Below are 22,650 nucleotides of genomic sequence, written 5' to 3' on the forward strand. Positions count from 1 at the left end.
GCTTCTTATCCACTGTAACCCCTAGGTCCTTTTCTGCAGAACTGCTGCCTAGCCATTCGGTCCCTAGTCTGTAGTGGTGCAAGGGATTCTTCCATCCTAAGTGCAGGACTCTGCACTTGTCCTTGTTGAACCTCATCAGATTTCTTTTGGCCCAATCCTCTAATTTGTCTAGGTCCCTCTGTATCCTATCCCTACCCTCCAGTGTATCTACCTCTCCTCCCAGTTTAGTGTCATCTGCAAACTTGCAGAGGGTGCAATCCACACCATCCTCCAGATCATTAATAAAGATATTGAACAAAACTGGCCCCAGGACCAACCCTTGGGGCACTCCTCTTGATTCCGGCTGCCAACTAGACATAGAGCCATTAATCACTACCCGTTGAGCCCGAAAATCTAGCCAGCTTTCTATCCACATTATAGCCCATTCATCCAGCCCATACTTCTTTAACTTGCTGGCAAGAATACTGTGGGAGACCGTGTCAAAAGCTTTGCTAAAGTCAAGGAATAACATGTCCACTGCTTTCCCCTCATCCACAGAGCCAGTTATCTCGTCATAGAAGGCAATTAGATTAGACAGGCATGACTTGCCCTTGGTGAATCCATACTGACTGTTCCTGATCACTTTCTTCTCCTCTAAGTGCTTCAGAATTAATTCCTTGAGGACCTGCTCCATGATTTTTCCAGGGACTGAGGTGAGGCTGACTGGCCTGTAGTTCCCAGAATCCTCCTTTTTTAAAGATGGGCACTACATTAGCCTTTTTCCAGTCGTCTGGGACCTCCCCCGATCGCCATGAGTTTTCAAAGATAATGGCCAGCGGCTCTGCAATCACATCCGCCAACTCCTTTAGCACTCTTGGATGCAGTGCATCTGGCCCCATGGACTTGTGCTCATTCAGCTTTTCTAAATAGTCCCGAACCACTTCTTTCTCCACAGAGGGCTGGTCACCTCCTCCCCATACTGTGCTGCCCAGTGCAGGAGTCTGGGAGCTGACCTTGTTCATGAAGACAGAGGCAAAAAAAGCATTGAGTACATTAGCTTTTTCCACATCCTCTGTCACTAGGTTGCCTCCCTCATTCAGTAAGGGGCCCACACTTTCCTTGACTTCCTTCTTGTTGCTAACATACCTGAAGAAACCCTTCTTGTTACTCTTAACATCTCTCGCTAGCTGCAACTCCAAGTGTGATTTGGCCTTCCTGATTTCACTCCTGCATGCCTGAGCAATATTTTTATACTCCTCCCTGGTCGTTTGTCCAATCTTGCACTTCTTGTAAGCTTCTTTTTTGTGTTTAAGATCAGCAAGGATTTCACTTTTAAGCCAAGCTGGTCGCCTGCCATATTTACTATTCTTTCTACACATCGGGATGCTTAGTCCCTGTAACCTCAATAAGGATTCTTTAAAATACAGCCAGCTCTCCTGGACTCCTTTCCCCCTCATGTTATTCTCCCAGGGGATCCTGCCCATCAGTTCCCTGAGGGAGTCAAAGTCTGCTTTTCTGAAGTCCAGGGTCCGTATTCTGCTGCTCTCCTTTCTTCCCTGTGTCAGGATCCTGAACTTGACCATCTCATGGTCACTGCCTCCCAGATTCCCATCCACTTTTGCTTCCCCTACTCATTTTTCCTGGTTTGTGAGCAGCAGGTCCAGAAGAGCTCTGCCCCTAATTGGTTCCTCCAGCACTTGCACCAGGAAATTGTCCCCTACACTTTCCAAAAACTTCCTGGATTGTCTGTGCACCGCTGTATTGCTCTCCCAGCAGATATCAGGGTGATTGAAGTCTCCCATGAGAACCAGGGCCTGCAATCTAGTAACTTCTGTTAGTTGCCGGAAGAAAGCCTTGACCCCCCATCCCCTTGGTCTCGTGGTCTATAGCAGACTCCCACCATGACATCACCCTTGTTGCTTACACTTCTAAACTTAATCCAGAGACTCAGGTTTTTCTGCAGTTTCATACCGGAGCTCTGAGCAGTCATACTGTTCCCTTACATACAATGCAACTCCCCCAACTTTTCTGCCCTGCCTGTCCTTCCTGTACAGTTTATATCCATCCATGACAGTACTCCAGTCATGTGAGTTATCCCACTAAGTCTCTGTTATTCCAGTCACATTATAATTCCTTGACTGTGCCAGGACTTCCAATTCCCCCTGCTTGTTTCCCAGGCTTCTTGCATTTGTGTATAGGCACTTGAGATAGCTCGCTGATCATCCCTCTTTCTCAGTATGAGGCAGGAGCCCTCCCCTCTTGCGCTTTCCTGCTCGTGTTTCCTTCCAGTGTCCCACGTCCCCACTTACTTCAGGGCTTTGGTCTCCTTCCCTCGGTGAATCTAGTTTAAAACCCTCCTCACTAGGTTAGCCAGCCTGCTTGCAAAGATGCTCTTCCCTCTCTTCGTTAGGTGGAGCCCGTCTCTGCCTAGCACTCCTCCTTCTTGGAACACCATCCCATGGTCAAAGAATCCAAAGTCTTCTCTCCGACACCACCTGCATAGCCATTCGTTGAATTCCATGATTCTACCCAGGTCTTTTCCTTCCACGGGGAGGATGGACGAGAACACCACTTGCGCCTGAAACTCCTTTAGCCTTCTTCCCAGAGCCACATAGTCTGCAGTGCTCCGCTCAAGGTCATTCTTGGCAGTATCATTGGTGCCTATGTGGAGAAGCAGGAAGGGGTAGCGATCCGAGGGCTTGATGAGTCTCAGCAGTTTCTCCATCACATCGTGAATCCTAGCTCCTGGCAAGCAGCAGTTGGGGCAGCAGATAGATGACTCAGTCCCCCTGAGGAAAGAGTCCCCAACCACCATCACCTGCCTCCTTCTCTTGGGAGCTGTGGTCGTGGAACCCCCAACCCTAGGACAGTGCATCTCATACCTTCCAATCAGCAGAGTCTCCTTCTGTTCCCTTCCCTCAGATGTATCATCTAGTCCACTCTCCGCATTAGTACCTGTAGAGAGAACATGAATATAGTTGCTTACCTGTATCTGCGTTGCTGGTACATGGACTCTCCCCTTTCTTCTTCTGGAGGTCACATGCTGCCAAATTTCTTCACCTTCCTTCTGTCTCTGCTGTGCAGCCTGCTCTGAATCTTCAGAATGTTGTGTCTGTAGAAGCATATCCTGACATCTGTCCAGGAAATGTTCAGTTTCTCTTATGCAAAGCAGGGTCGATACTTGTTTCTCCAGACCTTGAACCTTCTCTTCTAATATGGAGACCAGCTTGCATTTTGTACAGACAAAGTCACTTCTGTCCTGTGGAAGAAAGACAAACATGGCACATCCAGTGCAGGTCACAAGAGCTGAATGCTCCCCATCCATATTACCTTTCTTCTAAGAGCTTCCTCAGGAGTTGTAGTAACTACTCAGAGAAGCCGGCAAGATGTAAGCCTCAGTGGGCTCTCCCCAGGCGAACTCCCAAGTAAACTCTCTCTGCTAGGTTCAGATATTCAGTGTCTTACACACACTAATGTATTTCCCCTTATTTTTCCGTACTCTCTCCTGGGATATAGTCATTGCATTCCATTTCATTTGGAGGATTTGAGATTCTGGGCCCAATACTGAACATCCGACCTCAGACAATTTCATCACTCTTATTATATGTTCTGTTTGATTGGAGGAGAGAATGTTAGTTTAGTTCTTGTGTGTGCAAAGTGCTGGGTGGATGTCACAGGAGGCTGAAGTCCTCTATTTACCTGCAGCACTCTGCAAATGTGTCTCAACCATGATGTGGAAGAACCACCTCTAAGGGTGAGAGTGGTGAGTCTCCAAGGCCCACTTGCCCTTGGCCTTTCTGTGAGACTGCCGACCAGGATGCCAATCAGAGCCTATGGTGCCTGTGATGTCCACTGGGGACTGGATAGAGAACACTAAACGTGCTACATAAAAACCGCTGAATGCCCATCAAATGGGAGCATCTTTCAGTCACTACTGACTTGGGCTGAATTCTAACCCATGACCTAGAGTTGAGAGGCTCTGTATCCCATTACCCATCCTGCTCCATTAACATTCATTTTTCATTTCAAAGTGTTGCTTATTATGTTTTGGAAGGTTCCACCTTCTATCTCCCCCCCTTTATTATTTCCCAGAGGCACTCGAAGACAAAGACAAATTGGGATAAGTATGCAGAGCATATGGGCAGAAAGACAGTTTCCTTAGCAACACTTATAGTAAGAAAGAATATCTTCATCAATGGCAATGTTTAAATTGGTGTTTAGTCATTCACAGTAATAAAGTCAGACATTCTTCTGAATATCCACTTTGGCTGTTAGATGGGGCAAAAGGAGACCAAATGCAGTTTCACCTACACACTGCACTCAGCCATTAGCTACTACCAGGCATATATATCTGAAACCTCCGGTCATCTCTTCAGTATGATCTGATGACACGCAGCATTACCTGGAAAAGTTCACTAATCTTACTTTTAATATATTTAATCTGCTTTTTTATGCAGCTTGATCAACTGATGACTTAGATCTATTACTCCTGAGGGCATTCTGCTCCAAAAAATAAATATTCTGTGAACAATATTTTAAAATTCTGCAAATTTTATATGTCAAATAAATGTGGAGGCTCTAGCATGGCATTGGGGAGCACCAGCCATTGGCTGCACAGAGGTGGGAGATCAGGAGTGATGGGTGCAGGAAGCAAGTGGAGGGAGTTTGCAGAGCTTCCTGCAGCTGGGGGAGAATTCTGGGGATGGGGCTGACCCAGCTCCAGATGCTGTGCAGGGGAAGTGGAAGTCCCGTCCTCCCTAGCCTAGCTGGGACTAGCAGCTGAGCTTGGCGCAGGGTAGAAGCTACCAGCCAGGTCTTCCTCAGTCCCATCCCCTGCCCCACAGTGATTTACCTCTCTGCCCGCTGCCCTGGGCACCCGAAACGTATTGCTGGGGAAGGTCGCATGACTGCTCTTGTGGCTTTCTTTTGCATCCACATCAGAAAGTCATTTTTCTGTGGGGAAGCAAAGAAATCTGCAGGGGACATAAATTCTGTGCATGTGCAGTGGTGCAAAAATCTTTGAGGAGTAGTCTATAGAAAGCTACAGCTGTAAATCTGGGGGGAATAAGGGTGTCAGTCCACAAGCAATGTTCACAATAAAACATGAAAATTCACTTTAAAAAAACCCTCTGAAGAAATATGACTGTGTAAATAGGGCCAAATCCTAATCTCTGTACATCACTGACGGCAATGGTGTGAGTGAGAGAAAAATTTGGCCCCTACCTTTTTTTTCCCGTGGGCTCTGTTGTTTCTTAGATTACTGGGAGCCTTTAATGTGTTAATTCAGACACAACAGAGATAAATAATTAGCAGCTTTATTGAATATATCTAGTTATGATGCATGTGTAGACTTCCAATGTGTTCCATTCAGCATTTACTACCTCTTGTGTAAAACCTTGGTTGGATTGTCCCTGGGCAGCATTTCTTTCACTTGCTTACAAGTCCTGGACGGGAAATAGGAGAGGATTTTTCCATCACATTTTAGGGACTTCAGGCATCAGAGCTTGGTCTTAGATGTTTTCCACTTCTGCCTCCTTTTTCTCTCTGACTCACTCACACATGCATGCACACACTGTTCTTCTTACTATGTCTGCCAACCTTCTTAAGAAATTAAAGATATATGAAAGACATTTCATCACCTTGGATGCTTCATGTTTCATCAGCAGGTCATTTGAGGCTTATGAGGGGAACTCTCCTGAGACTGCATTACTCTGTTCAAGGTTTGCCTTCAGAAACATTTGTGGGACAGGAGAAACTGTCATGGAGAGACAGAAAGTAGTCTCGGAGAAGTGGTCTCAAGTTTATAAAGGACTCCGTGCTGCTGACTCTGGCTTTAGGGCCAAGTTCTATCTGTATGAGGGCAAGAATTGTCCTCTCTCCTCACTGGTGAGGGATCAGACTGCCTCTTGGTGGCTCCAGCCAGTCTGTCGCTGAGACATTATAGGTCTCAAAATGTAATTTGTATATGGGGAATCATCATTGAGGGAGTGTGTTTCTAGTGGGGTCCCAAAGGGATCAATTCTTGGCCCTACGCTATTTAACATGTTTATCTATGATGTGGGAGAAAACATAAAACCATCACTGATAAAGTTTGCAAATGCTACAAAGATTGGGTGAGTGGTAAATAAGGAAGAGGACAGGTCACTGAGAGCGAGAGACCTGGATCCTGGCTAAACTGAGCACAAGTAAACAATACATGTTTACATAAGGCAAATATAAAGTCATACATCCAGGAGTATATAAACAGTAACCCTTCCACAAGATGTAGAGAGATCTGAGGTTTCTGGGATGTGCTGATGGTCTTTTGGGAGGAATGTGGGTAGGTAAAACTCCTTCTTTTATCAACTTGCTTTATAATCTTTTTTTAAAAAATAATGATTTGGGGGTGGGCGCCTCTCAGGTAAGGGTCTGAAACAATCAGTGAGACTGAGGGTAAATTTTCTTTTCTTTTGAGGCTGTTTGAAATAAATACCCTCACAGAAAGAGAACTTTCAGGTTTACAATGCTGTGATGCCTCTTGTTTGTTTGATCTGAGACACTTTTCCAGACACCATTATCCCCACCTCCTGCCAGAAGAAAGAATAACTGGCTTCTTCTGGGGCTGAGCTAAGGCCGTTCTTCTTAGAACTAGCCAGTAATGGGCAACAATGGGTGATAAAGACAGTCACAGACAGCAATTGCGTCACTTCTTCATCTCCAGTAGGCTGATTAAACAACATCCCAGAAATAGTTTCCAAAGCTGCTTCTTCATTTCCCAGTAACTGTACTGTCAACCTCAAACATTTTTAAAAAAATGAGTTAGACAACATCCTCAAAAATTAATAATGATACAGTCTCACTTTAGAGCTGTGGATGGTCCCCTCATCTGCCCATATTTGGGTGTGATTTGTTTCAGGATGAAAATTCAGCCTTAAATTTGGATGTTTCCTCTGGGTGCAAAGAAGACCCTGTGTACCCTCTCCTGGTCGCAGGGCTGGAGGAGCTGATACTTTTTCCTTCTCCGCCTTTTTCCTTATCACTCTTCTGCCTCTCACCTTCCCCCACCCCCACCCATCCCCCAGGACTTAGTCCCTCTGTCAAGAGATTGTGAGAAACTAAAACCACCTAAAATCATGAGGCTTATAATAGTGTGGGAGTTGGCAACAATAAGTACACTGCAGCAAAAGCAGATCATAGTGAAAATATGCCAAAATATAGGATCTCTCTGGCCCACTGCTCAGGAAATGTCAACTCAGGGCAGCATGAGAACTGGGCAGCTGGCTAGAAGTAGGAGCAGTAAAGATGAGTGCTGAAGTGGTGAAATGTTGCCTGCACCTAGGCTATGGTGATTCATAATGACACACACTAGGATCCAGATGCCCCAAAATATTTAGGTGCCTAACTTCCATTGAAATCACTGGGAATTAGGTGCTCGAATACCTTTTGAGGAGCTTGGTTTTGCTGTCAATGAACTAATCTTTAAGGGCCAGATTTTGGTACTGGTGATAGTGCCATTAAGGACTCAGCTTCCCAGACAGAGTCTGGGCAGGGTGCAGTGAAGGTCTTGTTATGCAGGGCTAGGTAGAACCAGACACAGACTAAAGCAGAGCTCTGGCAGGAAATTTAAGTACTGAGTGATCACTGAACTAGGGTTACCATGTTTCAGGTTCCCAAAAAGAGGACACTACTGGGGGAGGGCGGGGGTGCTGGAGGGGGTACAGTTGGGGAATGTTGGAGGGGTGTGTGTGTACTGGGGAGTACCTGGGGAGGTGCTGGAGGGGGAATTTGGGGGATGCTGAAGGAATGTGCGTGTGTACTGGGCAGGGGGTACCTTGGGCCTCACTCATGAGGCGGGAGGGCAGTGTTGCTCCCTGTCACAGTGGCAGGGCGGCTGGCACAGACCCAGGATGCAGCGACCGCTGTCCATCAGTGCCCCCCTGTGTGGCTCCCCCTCCCTAGGGCTGGGAGCTGGGGCCTGGGTGGGAGGGATCTGGTAGCTGTGAGGGACAAATCAGATGCGCATGCAGGGGAGGGACCAATTGGAGCTCTGAGCTGCAATGTCTGCTCCACAAAAATCCCGGACATTTCCTATTGTTTGAAAAATCCACCCAGACAGAGGGCAGAGGATCAAAAAAGAGGCAGTGGTTGGGAAAACCCTGACGTATGGTAACTCTACACTGAACCCCACAGAGATTATGCCTGGATCCTGACACTGGGTGGGTGTGCAGTGGGTCGGGTGAAGGTATTATGAGCCAACCTCACCTTGTGCAGCCCATGTATGGGCAAAGCCCATGCTGACAGGAGCGCAGGGGCTGCACTATCTCTACAAACATGGGCGGTGGGTGAACCCCCCCTTTGGGAAGGCCAGCCCACCCTGCCCACTGGAGCCCTGAGCACCCCCTGTGGCTGAAGCCCCACATCGAGCTGAGCCCCTTCCACTCCCCACAGCCAGAGGAGCCCTGGCCGCACTGCCCCAGCTGCCCTGAGCCACCGATCATCCCGCCCCAGCCATGCCAGCTGGACAAACCCCCGGGCTGGCCCGACCCTCAGGCCTCCAGCTGGTCCAAGTACTGGCCTGACCCCTGGGACACTGGCTGTCTAGAGCTGCCCCTGGCTGCCCCAGCCTCTAGCCACCAGCCCGACCCCTGGGCTGCCAGCTGGCCTGAACCCCGAGATTCAGGCTGCCCTCTGGAGCTGAGTCCCTGCCGGCTTCAGGGGAGTGTGGGAGGGAGGCAGGGCTTTGGGGTGGAGCGTGGGTGGGGCCATGGCCTGGGTTTGGGAGGCTAAGCATCTCCTGGCCTACGATACCAGCCACCCATGACACTATGGGTATTCTTCCATTGACTTAGCTGTGTCTACCCTGGGCATTAGACCAAGCTACATTGCTCAGAGATGTGCCATAATTAACACGACCTATCTAAATTTTAAGTGACTATTGCTCTGGGGTGCACAGCACTCCAAAGGGAGTGAGAGAGGCGTGGAAAAGAGTCTCAGCAGAGTTACTCCAGATTTACATTAGCATGAGAGCAGATTTTGGCTCAAAGATTATTATTTAATGCCCCTGCTGGATCTATTCTTACCCTGTTTTAGATAAATGGAAAAGCACTCATTGATATCAGTGGGTGCTGGCTGGACCCCTCTATCAGTGCCATTCTGCCTCACCTTAGTGCACAAGGATATAACTAATACAACAGTTTAATTATAAAGGAATTTGTTGCTGAATGGCAATTATATTTGGGACTAGACCTCGGGAGTGGGTGAGCCTTGCAGATTTTGCTGTCTCTCAGGTATCTTTTTCCATTCTCCAGCTGTCTGATAAAGAATAACTTGCAGGTTTTCCCATTAAAAAAACAATTGAAAAGGGGGAAAAACCAATGACATTGGACTTGTTTGGGAGTTTGTTTGTTCTTTCTCAGTAATTATTAATACTAACTGTCTGGTTCTTTTGTGCTCCTTGGCTAACCCTGTCACACTAATGACTTTGTTTTCAGCTCAACTTACAATACATGCTCTAACCAAAAGCAACAAAACAAGGGAGGTAGAAGTCTGGCCTGCAGTTGACCTCGTCTTTAATGTGGAGGTGCTGCCCATGAAAACAACAGGTCCTAATAGCTCAGTTAGTCTTGATACAAGGGGCCTATAGCAGTCTGGGGATTTAGTGTTGTTCTTTTTAATTAGAAAAGGAGAGCCCTAGTGGCTGGGTGGCATGGGGAGTGGGGAGGATATTGGATCTTCTCGCTGTCCTCTTAACTCTGTGTCTGGTTTTCCTCTCATACTAGAGTAACTCTACTTGGTCTGATTCCTTACACCCTGTCGATGAACACATCTGGGCAAAGTGAGCATAATATGCTGCCAGCTAAGAATCACTTGCACTCCCTTTGTTTAAGTTAAATGACTGCAGTGGGCAGACAGGAATCAGGCCCCGCTCCCTTTCAGTACAAATCCCAAACAGTTATTTGGCTGACAAAGAATCCTCCCTCAGACCTTGTGACTGACTGACTAGATCTGAGAGGCATCATTGTCCAGATAGGGCAGGGATGTGGGACTTGGGACACCTGGGCTTTGTTTCCAGCTCTGTCACCGACCTGCTGTGTGACCTGAGGCAAATCACTCTACCTCCCTGGAACTATTTCCCCTCCAAGCCTTTGTCTGTCTTGTTATTGGAATACAAATAATTAATCATAATAACAGACAAGAGAGCTGTGAAATGTCCTGAGTGCTATTAGTGGCAAAGGCTGGTACACACTGAGGTACCCGATAGCTGGTGCCTGGAACCTAAAAAAGAAGCAAAGAAAAAATGTATATTTTAAAGAAAAACCTTAAAAATTAAGACCTAAAATTGTGAAAATTGTTTCAGGAGCTGGTTCTAATGTTCTAATACAAACCTGGCCTTATACATATTCTCAGGCCATATGAGAACAAGAAGAATCCCCTATTGAGGGCGTAGGCCATTGTGATCTACCTTAGCACCCGTCAATTGGCTCATGCAGTGATCTCTCCCAACACCAGTTAATCCCCCTCCCCTATCACGAACCTCCCCAGGTCCAAATTAATCCCCTTCTCAATATGAACCTTTTGAAGTCCAAAATGACCCCCTTTCCATACAGAAAATCCGTCAGGCTGTATCTTTAAAACCACATAATTTGCCTGTCCTAAGTACTGATACTGATCAGAGGCAGTTCTTTGAGCATTGAGGAGCAAATATTTGGGTTTGTATGCACAAAGGCTAAGGAATGAAATATAATTTTTACTAAAACCTTTTCTCTCTAAAACAGCGTATGTTATTTCCAGAGCCATTTTAAAAATTCAGCCACTAGAGAGCAAACTTCTTCTGTTTATCAAACAGTACATTATATATATGTATTTTTAAATATATATATATTTAAAAAGCACAATTGTACAATATTTCAGGCTAGAAATCCTAGAAAATAAAACAGAGCTGTTGGTTGACCTGGAAAAAGCTTTATTTTTTAAATTTCATAAACTGAGGGGTTGTTTTTTAAAAAGAGAAATGTAGACAAGTTGGTTTGTTATAGTTAGGCTTGGAAGGATTAGCTTTTTATCAGTAAATGTTGATTCCACTGTACACATTCAAACTGATGAAAAATATTTCCGTTGATAATAATTCAAATGTACAGATAGGCAAAGTAAGAAAAATGCTGCTTGAGGAATAATTAGCGTGTGATTTAAAGATACTTGTACATTTTGGCAAGTAATGTTGACAAATTTGGATTCAGTGGTTATAAAGCTTTAACTTTTTGAATCTGAGGCCTGGTCTACACTAAAAAGTTATGTTGACTGAGCTACATTGCTCAGGGATGTGAAATATCCACACGCCCTGAGCAATATAGTTAAACTAACCTAACCCCTGGAATAGACAGTGCTAGACTGATGGAAGAATTCTTCTGCTGATTTAGCTACCATGTCTCGGGGAGGTGGATTGCCTAAACTAACAGGAGAACCCCTCCTGTCACTGTAGGTAATATCTACGCTGATGTACGGCAGCGTTGCAGCTGCAGTGCTTTGGCTTTGCGGCTGTAATGTTTTAAGCGTAGACAAGCCCCCAGCATCTCATTGTCATAATTTTGCACAACTGTGAAAATTTAAATGGATGAAAATAAAAACTGTTTAAAAAGAAACATCAATATCCTTCCTTGAAATTAGAAAAAAAAATTGAATTCTGCCAAGCTTAATTATAGCAAAGCCTTCTGCTAATGGGGGTGCTGAAGTCTTATCCTTCATACAAGTGATCAAATGTGTTTGTCCATTGTTAGGTGTGACAAGTCTTCCTGGGTGTTTCTCAAGGGGAGGCCTCAGAATAATGATAGTCCATGTACACCTATGGCATTATATATATATATATATAACAGATAATGAAGATAATAACAGATAACTAAGAAGCTGGGATCAGCAGTCACTGGAGTTAATGCTATCTGGGATTAAAGAAGAGAGGATGGAGGTCAGCCCTTTCCAGAGAAGAATCTTTGACTCTGGAATTCTCTTTCCCCTTTGGCTCATCACAGCTCAAATATGCCATTATTCAGTCCTGGTGCAAAACTAATCAGGGTGGGGAGGTTGAGTGGGTGGGAATGGACGAGGGAAGAGAGTCTTAATTTGGGTGTGTTGGAAGGAGTTTTAATTGGAGAAATTAGTCCTATTGATATGATGCAAACAAATGGTGTACATGCACTTAGAATAATGTGTGGACACATCTTAAATAAATTCAAAGCAATAAAAATAGGCAATAAAACTTTAACTGCCTTAATTGACTCATGAAATAGCCTGTAAGGGGTGCTTGATGGCAATGGGGACTCTATGCCAGAGCTCCTTTGAATCATTACACCATTTAGCTACAACAGGGTGTACATTAGGAGGCTAATGTTAATGGAAGGTTTTCTTTAAGTATGTTCTACTAACAATAAATCATGACAAGAGGTTCAAGTACCCTAGAAGTGAAACAAGAGCTTAGGAATGCACATCCTGGTGTGACACTCATGGCTGGGAAAGTTTGTAAATATACAGCTTTTGGCTGTATGCAGTGTTGGTTCCAGGATATTACAGAGACAAGGTGGGTGAGGTAACATATATTTTTATTGGACCAACTTCTGTTGGTGAGAGAGACAAGCTTTTGAGCTTACACAGAGCTCTTCTTCAGAATGAGCTCTGTGTAAAGAAAAGTTCTGTGTATGCTCAAAAGCTTGTTTCTCTCACCAACAGAAGTTGGTTCAATTATCTCACCCATCTGGGCTCAGCTTTTGGCTGTGTCCAGCCTACACTTTAAATTCCTCAGACTTCCCACCATTGGTGCAGCTCCAACAGCAGTAGCAAAAGGTCCCCAGTGGAGACCAGCAGCTGGTCCCTATTCTCCCTCATGTTGTCTAACCCATAGCAAAAGTGAGGGGGAAAAGAAATCTACTTCCTGCAAGGTCCTGGAAATTCTCTACATCGATGCTACTCAAAGTGGTGGTCCGCGGACTGGTGACGGTCCGTGAGCCATTGGCTGCCAGTCTGCGCGCACATTGGGTCCCCCACATCAGATAGCTTGAAAAGCACTGGTCTAGACTGCTTGTGTTAGAAAACCATAGTTCCTAGATATGTAGCGCTTCTAAGAGGATGGGTAACTTGTGTAGTGGGAGCATCAAACCATTGAGGGAAGTGAAGCATTGTGTACACAATGGGTTGTCTGTCTGCTCTTTGTTGTGATGCAGAGTGACCCTAATGAAGGTGATTGTGAGGCACGATGGGGGGGGGGGGCCCTTTTGCTGAAAGTTAGGCAAAGTTAATTTACATAAATCTTTAGTGGCTACTATGACAGGTTTCAGAGTAGCGGCCGTGTTAGTCTATATTTGCAAAAAGAAAAGGAGGACTTGTGGCACCTTAGAGACTGACAAATTTATTTGAGCATAAGCTTTTGTGAGCTACAGCATCCGATGAAGTGAGCTGTAGCTCACAAAAGCTTATGCTCAAATAAATTTGTTAGTCTCTAAGGTGCCATAAGTACTCCTTTTCTAGTGGCTACTAGGTGCATTGCTGGGAGATGGTTCCTGGCTGTGGAATCACTGAAAGGCCCAAAAGCCTAATCAGAATATAGCTCTGGAGTAGACAACCAGTATCCACAGCAATGCTTCAAGGCTCCATCTACACTGGTCTGAACATGGCTTAAATTATTATTTATTAATTATTTGTATTACTGTAGTACCTAGGAGCCCTAGTCATGGGTCTACACAGCCAAAATAACTCAGTTCCTGCTCCAGAGAGCTTACAATTTATGTATAAGACAATTGATGGAGATAGACAGACCAACAGGGAAACAGTTTAAAAAAAAAAAGGCAATATTGGTCAGTATGAGAGGCAGTGGTCTCAGCACACCATCAGTCTAACTGCTGTTCAGGTTTTTGTGGGCATCATGGCAAAGGAGAGGTTTTTAAGGAGGGATCTGAAGGAGGATAATGAGGTAGCTTTGTGGATGTTTGTGGGGAGCTCCTCCTAAGCGTGAGGGGCAGCAAGGAAGAAAGCACAAAGGTGCTTGTTTGAAGATGTAATAAGTGGTCGATGGAGGCTGGCATCATGGGCTGATCAAATGTGGGATTCTACATCTTGAAAATGAGTGGAAGATAATAGCTAAGAAGGATGTAGGTCGTGAATGGCACTGAAAGTGAAGACAAGTAGCTCAGTTTGATGCAATAGAGAAGGGGGAGCTAGTAAAGGGATGCAAAGAGAGGGGTGACGTGTGCAAGGCATTGGGATATGAGAATGATGTTTGCAACAGCATTCTGAGTGGATATGAGTGATGCAAGATTTGTCAAGGTCAGAGAAGAGGATGTTTCAGTAATCAAGATACAAGATTATGGGAGCCTGTGTGAGAGTTTTAGCCGTGTGAATGGATTGGAAAAGCTGTATCTCTGAGATGTTATGCAGAAAGAATATGCAAGAGTTAGATAGCCTGGATGTGAGGACCTAGAGAGAGATCTGAGCTGAAAATAACATCCAGATTTGGGTCTGAGTGATGGGCAGGATGGTTTGGCCACAGTGATTAAGAAAGGAGACATTGGAGGATTGCTAGGGTGGGGGAAAAGATATAAAATCTTCTTTTTTAGCCATGTTGAGCTCGGGCTGACAGCTAGACATCCACAAGGAGATGTCAGACAGGCTGAGATTTTAGTTTGGACAGAAGGAGGCCAGTCTGGAGCAGATAGGGTGACCAGGCAGCAAGGGTAAAAAATTGGGACCGGGTGGGGGGTAATAGGCACCTATATAAGACAAAGCCTCAAATATCGGGACAGTCCCTATAAAATCAGGACATCTGGTCACTCTAGAAGCAGAGAGGTAGATCTGTGATCATCAGCATGGAGATAATTGAATTTGTATTTACAGATGAGATCACCCAGAGATAAAGTGTGTAGGGCAGAGGTCCCCAAACTGTGGGGCATGCCCCCTAGGGGGTTGTGGAGGAATGTTCAGAGGGCCATGGTTGGGGCCCAAGCCAGTCCCCATGGGGGGCAGGGAGGGAGCACCACCCAGCTCCGCTCCTGGCCCCAGCCCTGGCTGCTGGCCCTGTGCCCAGAGCCCCAGCTGCGGGCCTCGGCCCCTGGTTGAGTCTCTGCCCCCAGCCTTACCCCTGCCGCAGCTATGGCCCCAGCCTTGGCCCCCTTACCCCTGTCCTTGTTCCCCCACCCCCTCCCGGGAGTTGCTGCCCCACTCCTGGCCCCAGCACAGTGGTGTGTGTGAACAAGGGTAAGGAGGGGCATGAGGTAAAAACTTTGGGGACCACTGGTATAGGGAGAAGAAAAGGGGCACCAAAGGCAGAGCCCAGTGGAACCCACACAGAAAGTAGGATGGGGGATAAGGAGGATCCACTGAAGGACACTCTGAAGGAGCAATTAGACGGGTAGGAGGAGAACCAGGAGAGTCACGGAGGCCAAGATTTCAAGAAGAAGGGCATGGTTGATAGCGTTGAAGGTGGCTAACAGGTCCAGGAGGATGAGGCAGGAGTACTGGGTCTGAGCTTTGGCTAAGAAGATGTCATTCATTAGAGACTTTGGTGAGAGCAGTTCCAGTGGAGTGCAAGGAGTAGAAGCTGGAAGGGAGAAGGTCCAAGATGGAACTGGAGGAGAGGAACTCCAGACAGAGATTGTAAACTGCATTCAATAAGTCAAGAGCTGTAAAGGAGATGAGGCAATAGTCAGAGAGGTTAGTGGGGGTCAAGAGTGTGTTTTTGAGATGGAAAAAGGAGGACTTGTGGCACCTTAGAGACTAACAAATTTATTTGAGCATAAGCATTCATGAGCTGCACCTCACTTCATTGGATGCATTCAGTGGAAATGAATTTTCCACTGTATTTTCCACTGAATGCATCCGATGAAGTGAGCTGTAGCTCACGAAAGCTTATGCTCAAATAAATTTGTTAGTCTCTAAGGCATTTAGGGAAGGGTTAGTGAATTTCTGTGGGCTCAGTCAGCCTGTTCTGCTTCACTTGCAAGAACTGTGAGGCTTGGAGGGGGTGGCTAAAAGGAGAGAGTCAGTTCAGTTGAGGGAGAGCAGATCTCTTGTGCTAGCTCCCTGTAGAAGGCCCGTCTGAGTCCAGGACTGAACTAGAGACTGCAAGATGCCAGAGCCTCCCTGAGGGAAGGTAGATCTGGCATCGGACTGTTGTGATCCCTGTTTGACCTGGAGTATTTTGTTAATTGTTCTACCCAGGACCTGCTGAATGGGACTACTGCTGTCAATAGCCCCTGAAGGCATGAGCAGCGTGTGAGTCCACCCTTCTGGGAGGCTAGCCATGCAGCCCCGCCCCTTCTGTCCAAGGCCCTGCTGCTACACCATCCACTGGAGCCCTGAGCACCCCCCATTCCGCCCCCGCACCAGAGGAGCCCCGGATGAACTGTGCTGGGCCTCAGCACCGGCCCCAGCACTGCGCCACTGGCTGCTCCAGCCTTCTGGCCTCCAGCTGGCAGTGGAGCTGACACTCCCAGTCCCGCTGGCTTGGTCATTGGCTTGGGGAGAGGACAGAGTATGGGTGGGGCCAGGGTTTCCCTTGGCCTATTATACCCACGGCCCATGTTAAAGGGGATGAATTCCTTCAGTAAATCTCTGTTGGCTTTCTGCTTCCAGAGTCCGTGCAGTGATTTGTCAGGAGCCCTGAAGTGGTCACAACAGCTTAGGGAAATCCTGTCCAAACTCAAGCAACAGGTGCAATCATAATTTGGCAAAATCCCTGAAGCTGAGTGTGAAGCTACCAGTTATTCTGACAGTGTCAGGATGGGGTCAAGAAAATGAGTCCGTTGGGAAAATAGGATACCTTCTTTCCCCTGAATGTTACCCAGGTACAAATATGATCCTAAATAGCCATGCCTTAGAAGTACATACAGGGCCTGTTGAATACATAAGAACATTCTCTGTGAGATAGAATCCCTCATAACATTCTTCTCGTAGTTTTAAACACATTTTGCACTGAAAGAAAATACTTTAGCATGATGCAAATTTAACCCATGGGCCTCATTGCTACAAGATATCATTGAGATGAAGAGCTTAGTGTCCACAGTTACGTTATATAAAATTAAACATGTAAAAGAAATATAAACCCTTACAATTCAGGGCATAAAGTGAGCACATTATTCCATAATAATAAATTAGAGTTTCTTTCTTATTGACTATTATGAGAGACGGGATACCGGATTAGCTGAAGCACTGATCAAAGCTGATATGACAATTCCTATGTTCCCCCATCCCCAAATGGTGGTTTTGACACGTGAACAGACCTTTAGTCACATGTCTTTCCTAACATAGAGAACAGCTGGAAAATCTATCTGAAGTGTGGGTTTGAGCATGCTCACTGACTTCACTTGAGAACAACTTAGTCCCAGACAGAGCCTAAATAAAACGAGGCACTGGGCAAAGTAAACAGTGCAAAATGTGTCTAGAGCAGCTGCATAGCTAGTGCCTTTGTTCTGTGATTGATTGCACAGTCCAAACTGTGTCAGTGTAAATTCAGACCCTGCAGCTGTTGTGGATGTGGATGTATTTGGAACCTGCTCTTTAGCCTGCACTGCCAGCTTTCAAGGTCTTATCAACAGCAATGGCTGCTTGGCTGATAGTGCTTTTCCTTTTCTGCTATAAATGCTGACCGCAGGAAAGAGCAAACGTAGCTGTCACATACATGTGCTTGCATAGGAGAAGACTCTTACTGGCGTTCCCTGTTCCGTGCCAGGGGAATCCTCAGTTGCCTTTTGAGAGCATGTTTTGAGGTGTCTTTGTGTTGCTTCTTCACAGGGCCACGGATCTGTCCCATTATGCTTTTCCATCCACTTTTAGCCTGAATGATTTATTTTAATGTGGGTGAAGAATTTGCTTTCTGCAAACACTTGTGCTTGTGAAATTTATCCCATGAACATTCATAGAAAGTAATTGTGCCCATGTGACTTCTCCAAAAAGTGTGATTGCATATTTCCAGAATTCTCTTTGCTCTGGAGTATTTGTGAGTCTCTTATTCTCTCTGAGGCAAACTGTGCTCCCACTCACTGTCCTCCAGATGCAGAAGACCCTGACTACAGCAGAATTGCACCTACTGACAGACTGGCATCCTGGCACCTCACGTAGCGGGATCTGCACCCTCTGTGCTTCATTGGGGCTCCCTGTGCTTTGATATGCAGGCGGACTTAAGAGTGGAATGAGGGCTGGTGGATCACCAAGGATGGGGATCCACCAATCATGTCTTTCCACAGAAAGGGTTGCAGGTACACTGAGGTCTACGTTAGGTCCAAAGCTATAGTAGCAACAAGGGAGGGATTCTGCTTCTTTTCTGTGGCTTAGGGAGAGTTCTGAACCTCATGGAAAATCCCGAGTGCAGAACTTGGTTACTTGGGCTGTGCACTAGGAACAGGGTGTGACTTTGTGTATCTTCACCCAAAAGAAACGGTTCTATTTTCCTTATCCTTCCCCAACATCTTTCTGCCTATAAAATCCATCGGTTTTCTTAATTCCTCTTTCTATGTCTCATCTTGAAATTAGACAGCTTATTTTCCTTATCTGTGTCCTGCTCCATAGTGATATACTTCTCTGTTTCTTTTCTTCTCTTTTTTCCTCAGACTTATTTCCGGAGAATGTGACTTATAGGGTACTTTACACAGTTCTAGAAAGGAAGATAGGCAAGCATAGATAAAAAATGGTTCCAGACCTGCCCTTTTCCATCAGCTCTTTAGAGGTATGGTCAATCATTTGTCCTCTGACCTGTATCCTCCCTATACAGAGAGCTGCTAAATGCCTTTCAAGGATGCTAATTTTGTTTCTTACATTTGAAACAAAATTAGCACCCTTGGTTGGAATAACAAAATGGTTTAAATAAGAAAAACAACCTTAAACTGCACTCTCAGATCAGAATCAGGCAACTTTTTGTGTCCATATACTCTAATCAGGGCTGATGCTGTTAACGGGGTAGAGGAGATGTGATACTTGTACATGACCTAGAGTCTTGATTAGTGGTTTCCTTTAACCTCAGGGACAGCTTTAGGTATAGATTGGTTAGGCAGTTGATAGTTCTGTAATCTCTTTCTTCCAGTGCAAAAAGAATACTTGTTATTGAAGGGATACTTCACTGATGAGACTGCTGCAAATTGGCCTGGCAGGCTCCACATCCAATAAGAAGATTGAAGAGATACCGTCGGTTAACTCAAATCTAGTCCCAACCTTTGATTTTGTTTAAAAAAATGAAAAGACACACAACCATAACTCTCTATGAAACCTTTACCCAATAGAAATATTTCCATGCTATTTTCCTCTAAATCCAGTGGAAACAATTGTATTTGAAGCAATAAACCTCCTCCAGCACCATTGGCAATAGCAACCCAAACATTGGAGCACCAAGAACATGAAAGTGAAACTAATGCCATAAAAGTGAAACTGGCTTTGGTGACTTTTCATTAATACAAGATGAGAGAAATGTGCACACACATGTACATAAATTGAATTTTTAAAAATTGTCGTTTTTAATAAGCAATGTTATTAGTAACATATCTAAGCTAACTTGTTTGTTTACAATATATGATTTTTAGGTTAACAGTGTCCCTCTAACAAAGCCTGCAATATGAATACCGAATAAGTAATCTGGCAGCAATAGACGCATTACTATAGTTTGACTGTGGTGTGATCTCTATTATTTATAGAGGAAACTTGCCAAGACACAGAGAATCTACACTAGTGAGTTTTCAAAGAATGAATGATAATACTTCCTTTCTCCTACCCTTAGTCTGTTTTGGTACATGCTACTATATCACAAATACATATTAAAAATAACAATAATAATAATACATCTGCAATGCCAGAATAGAATGCAGACTGTTTTGGTAATATATACAGTAAGATCCAGCAAAGCACTTAAGCACAAGCTTAACTTTGAGCATGTGACTATTCCTAAGGTAAGTAACAAATTTGTGTGTCCTGGAACAAGCATTTGTGAAGGATCTAGATTAGTATTTACAAATATATTACCTGGCCTAGACACAACATTGCATTAACTTAACTGAAGATGTGATGTGGCACCAATTTAGTTAAACCAGTGCAACTCTGTGTGTAGACACTCTACGTAAATTACATTTTTTTTTAGGGGCAATCTAAAGACTTGCCTACACTTAAAACATTGCATTGGTGCCCAGTGGTGAAATAAACTGTGCGGTGGGGCCCAACGACCGGGGACCCCAAAATGCAGGACAAATGACTGAATTTAATAAGTGTTGCAAGTCACGAAGCGATCCAGGCTTTCTGCATTATGCGAACTGTCTCTAAATGTGGTTTTTTGAAGTAGTCTAACAAAGAATTTTGCTTTGCCATTTTTTTTCTGTCTCGGCAATAGCATAACAGCAACTATGCGAAATTGTCATTTGCCAATCAAAGTCTATCTGCTTGACCAATTATCCAGTTGAACAAAAGTACCCTTCCCCTCACTTTGCAACAATGCCCGTGATTTGTCCCTAGTGTAATGGTTCAAAATCCCGTTTTTACAGAACCTGATAAAAACATGGGATTAACTCTGTTAAACCTAATTGGGCGGTCCATGGCCCACCCAATTAGCCACCGCCCACCCAGGCCCACCTGTGGCTACGCCCTGCTCTTTTAAACATTTTTAATCTGCCTAAAATCAAGATCAGTTTTTTAGCAATAATGAAGCAACACTATGACTCTGGCAGTCAAAAACACAAAAAAATGAAGGCTAGGCAAGAAAACAAAGCTAAGCAAAAAGACAGTTTGTCATCTTATTTTAAAAAGCTTGACTTATTGAATAATGGACATTAATCAAAAAGTATAGGCAAGGAAACATCTGAATTATCTGATCACTTGCCAAGTTGTGGGGAGACCACAACGACTGCAAAAGTTGAACAAGTGGACTCTGAAGTGACAACCGAACTACAAAAGATTGGTAATTTTGTCCAAGTAAGGGAAGAAACTTACCCTGAAGACATTGCATTATGGCCAAAATCTGTTTCATTGGACATGATAGAATATTTCTTATTAAATAAACCAAAAAATGTAGGTAATATGGAAAATTTGAGAAAAGAATATGAGGTTGCAGGACGAGAGCAATTTAGAGGTCTTCATGAGTCCCATTTTCTGAGGATGAAGAAAAATGGGACAAACAGAAATGAGAATTTGGTTGATTTTTTGGGAAAACATTAAGGCAGTCTACTGTTACGTTTGCAAACTATTCCCTGACCATAGTAAAGGAAAACAAACATTCATCGATGGGCATTCTAATTGGAGAAATGTTGCAAGACATACTGTTGATCATGAAACTTCCAAAGCTCATATTAATGCTATGTGTAAGTTTGTTCAAAGGTGTAAATTATCTGGAAGAATTGATTCTGTGTTATCGGCTCAGCTTGAAAAGGAGTGTTCTTATTGTAGGAAAGTGCTGAGACGTGTTGTTGCCACGGTCAAACTGCTATCTTCTTTGGGACTACCTCTAAGAGGACATGATGAGTCATCACTGTCAAATCAAAAAGGAAATTTTTTAACCTGCCTTGACTATCTTAGTGAATTTGATGATTTTCTCAAAGAACATTTGAAAAATTATCAGTTTTGTGACTCAGGGAAGACCAACTTTTTAACGCACCAAACCTACAATAAATTCATCACTATAATGGTAGACCAGCTCAGAAACCAATTCACTGATGAAGTAAAGGATGCCAAGTACTATTCCATAATAGTCAATTCAACACCAGATGTGAGTCATGTAGACCAATTAACATTAATTTTAAGATACGTGACCGGCAAAGGTGAAGTTGTAGAGCGATTTCTTTGTTTTGTCCTGCTAAAATCCCACACTTCTGAATTTCTAGAGACAACTGTTTTGGAAATCATTGCACATGTAGGTTTGGACCTCAAAAATGGCCATGGGCAGAGCTCTGATAACATTGCAAATATGGCAGGAAAATATTCAGGTCTACAGGTAAGACTGAACAATGCAAGCCCCTCTGCTTTATTCATACCATGTTCCAGCCATTCCTTAAATTTAATCTGCAATGCTGCAGCTGAATCTTGTGAGGGAGCTACACATTTTTTTTGACTTCGTTCAAAACAGGTATGCCTTTTTTTCAGTTTCCACACATCGGTGAAGTGTGCTACGATCACTCTTGGAGCAGGCAAATGAAAAACATTTGACAGTCAAAACAATTTGTGACACCAGGTGGTCTGTTTGTGCAGATGTTGTTTTGGCTTTGAAAATGATCTATGATGATATAAAGAAAACCTTATTAAACATAGCCACATCAAATTCTGATGTGCGAAAACTGAAGCAAAATCATTAGCAGAAAAGTTTGAAAAGTACAATGTTGCTGTTTTTACTGTTTTGTAGAACCATTTACTTCAAAGAATTAATGCCATCAGCAAATCGCTGCAAAAGGTTGCTACAAATGTAATGAATGCTGCACAATTGTTAACCTCAGTTAAAAGTTTTGTCATGGAAGTTCAAAATGACTATAGCTCGGTGGAAGCAGAGGCACTAACATCAACAGAAAACATAAGTTCCTCTGATATATCTGATGAGAAGTGTAAAAAAAGCAGGAAGTTATTTTTCAATGAAACTAGAGACAATGAAATCAATTTAAAACAGAAAGAGAAGATCATTGCTGAGACTGTCAGTGTTATCTGTCACACAATAATAGTGCAATTGCAGAGTAGAGGTCAATTTCTAAAGAAAACTGT

Source organism: Dermochelys coriacea, chromosome 3, assembly GCF_009764565.3.
Source record: "Dermochelys coriacea isolate rDerCor1 chromosome 3, rDerCor1.pri.v4, whole genome shotgun sequence".
NCBI classification, from domain to species: Eukaryota; Metazoa; Chordata; order Testudines; family Dermochelyidae; genus Dermochelys; species Dermochelys coriacea.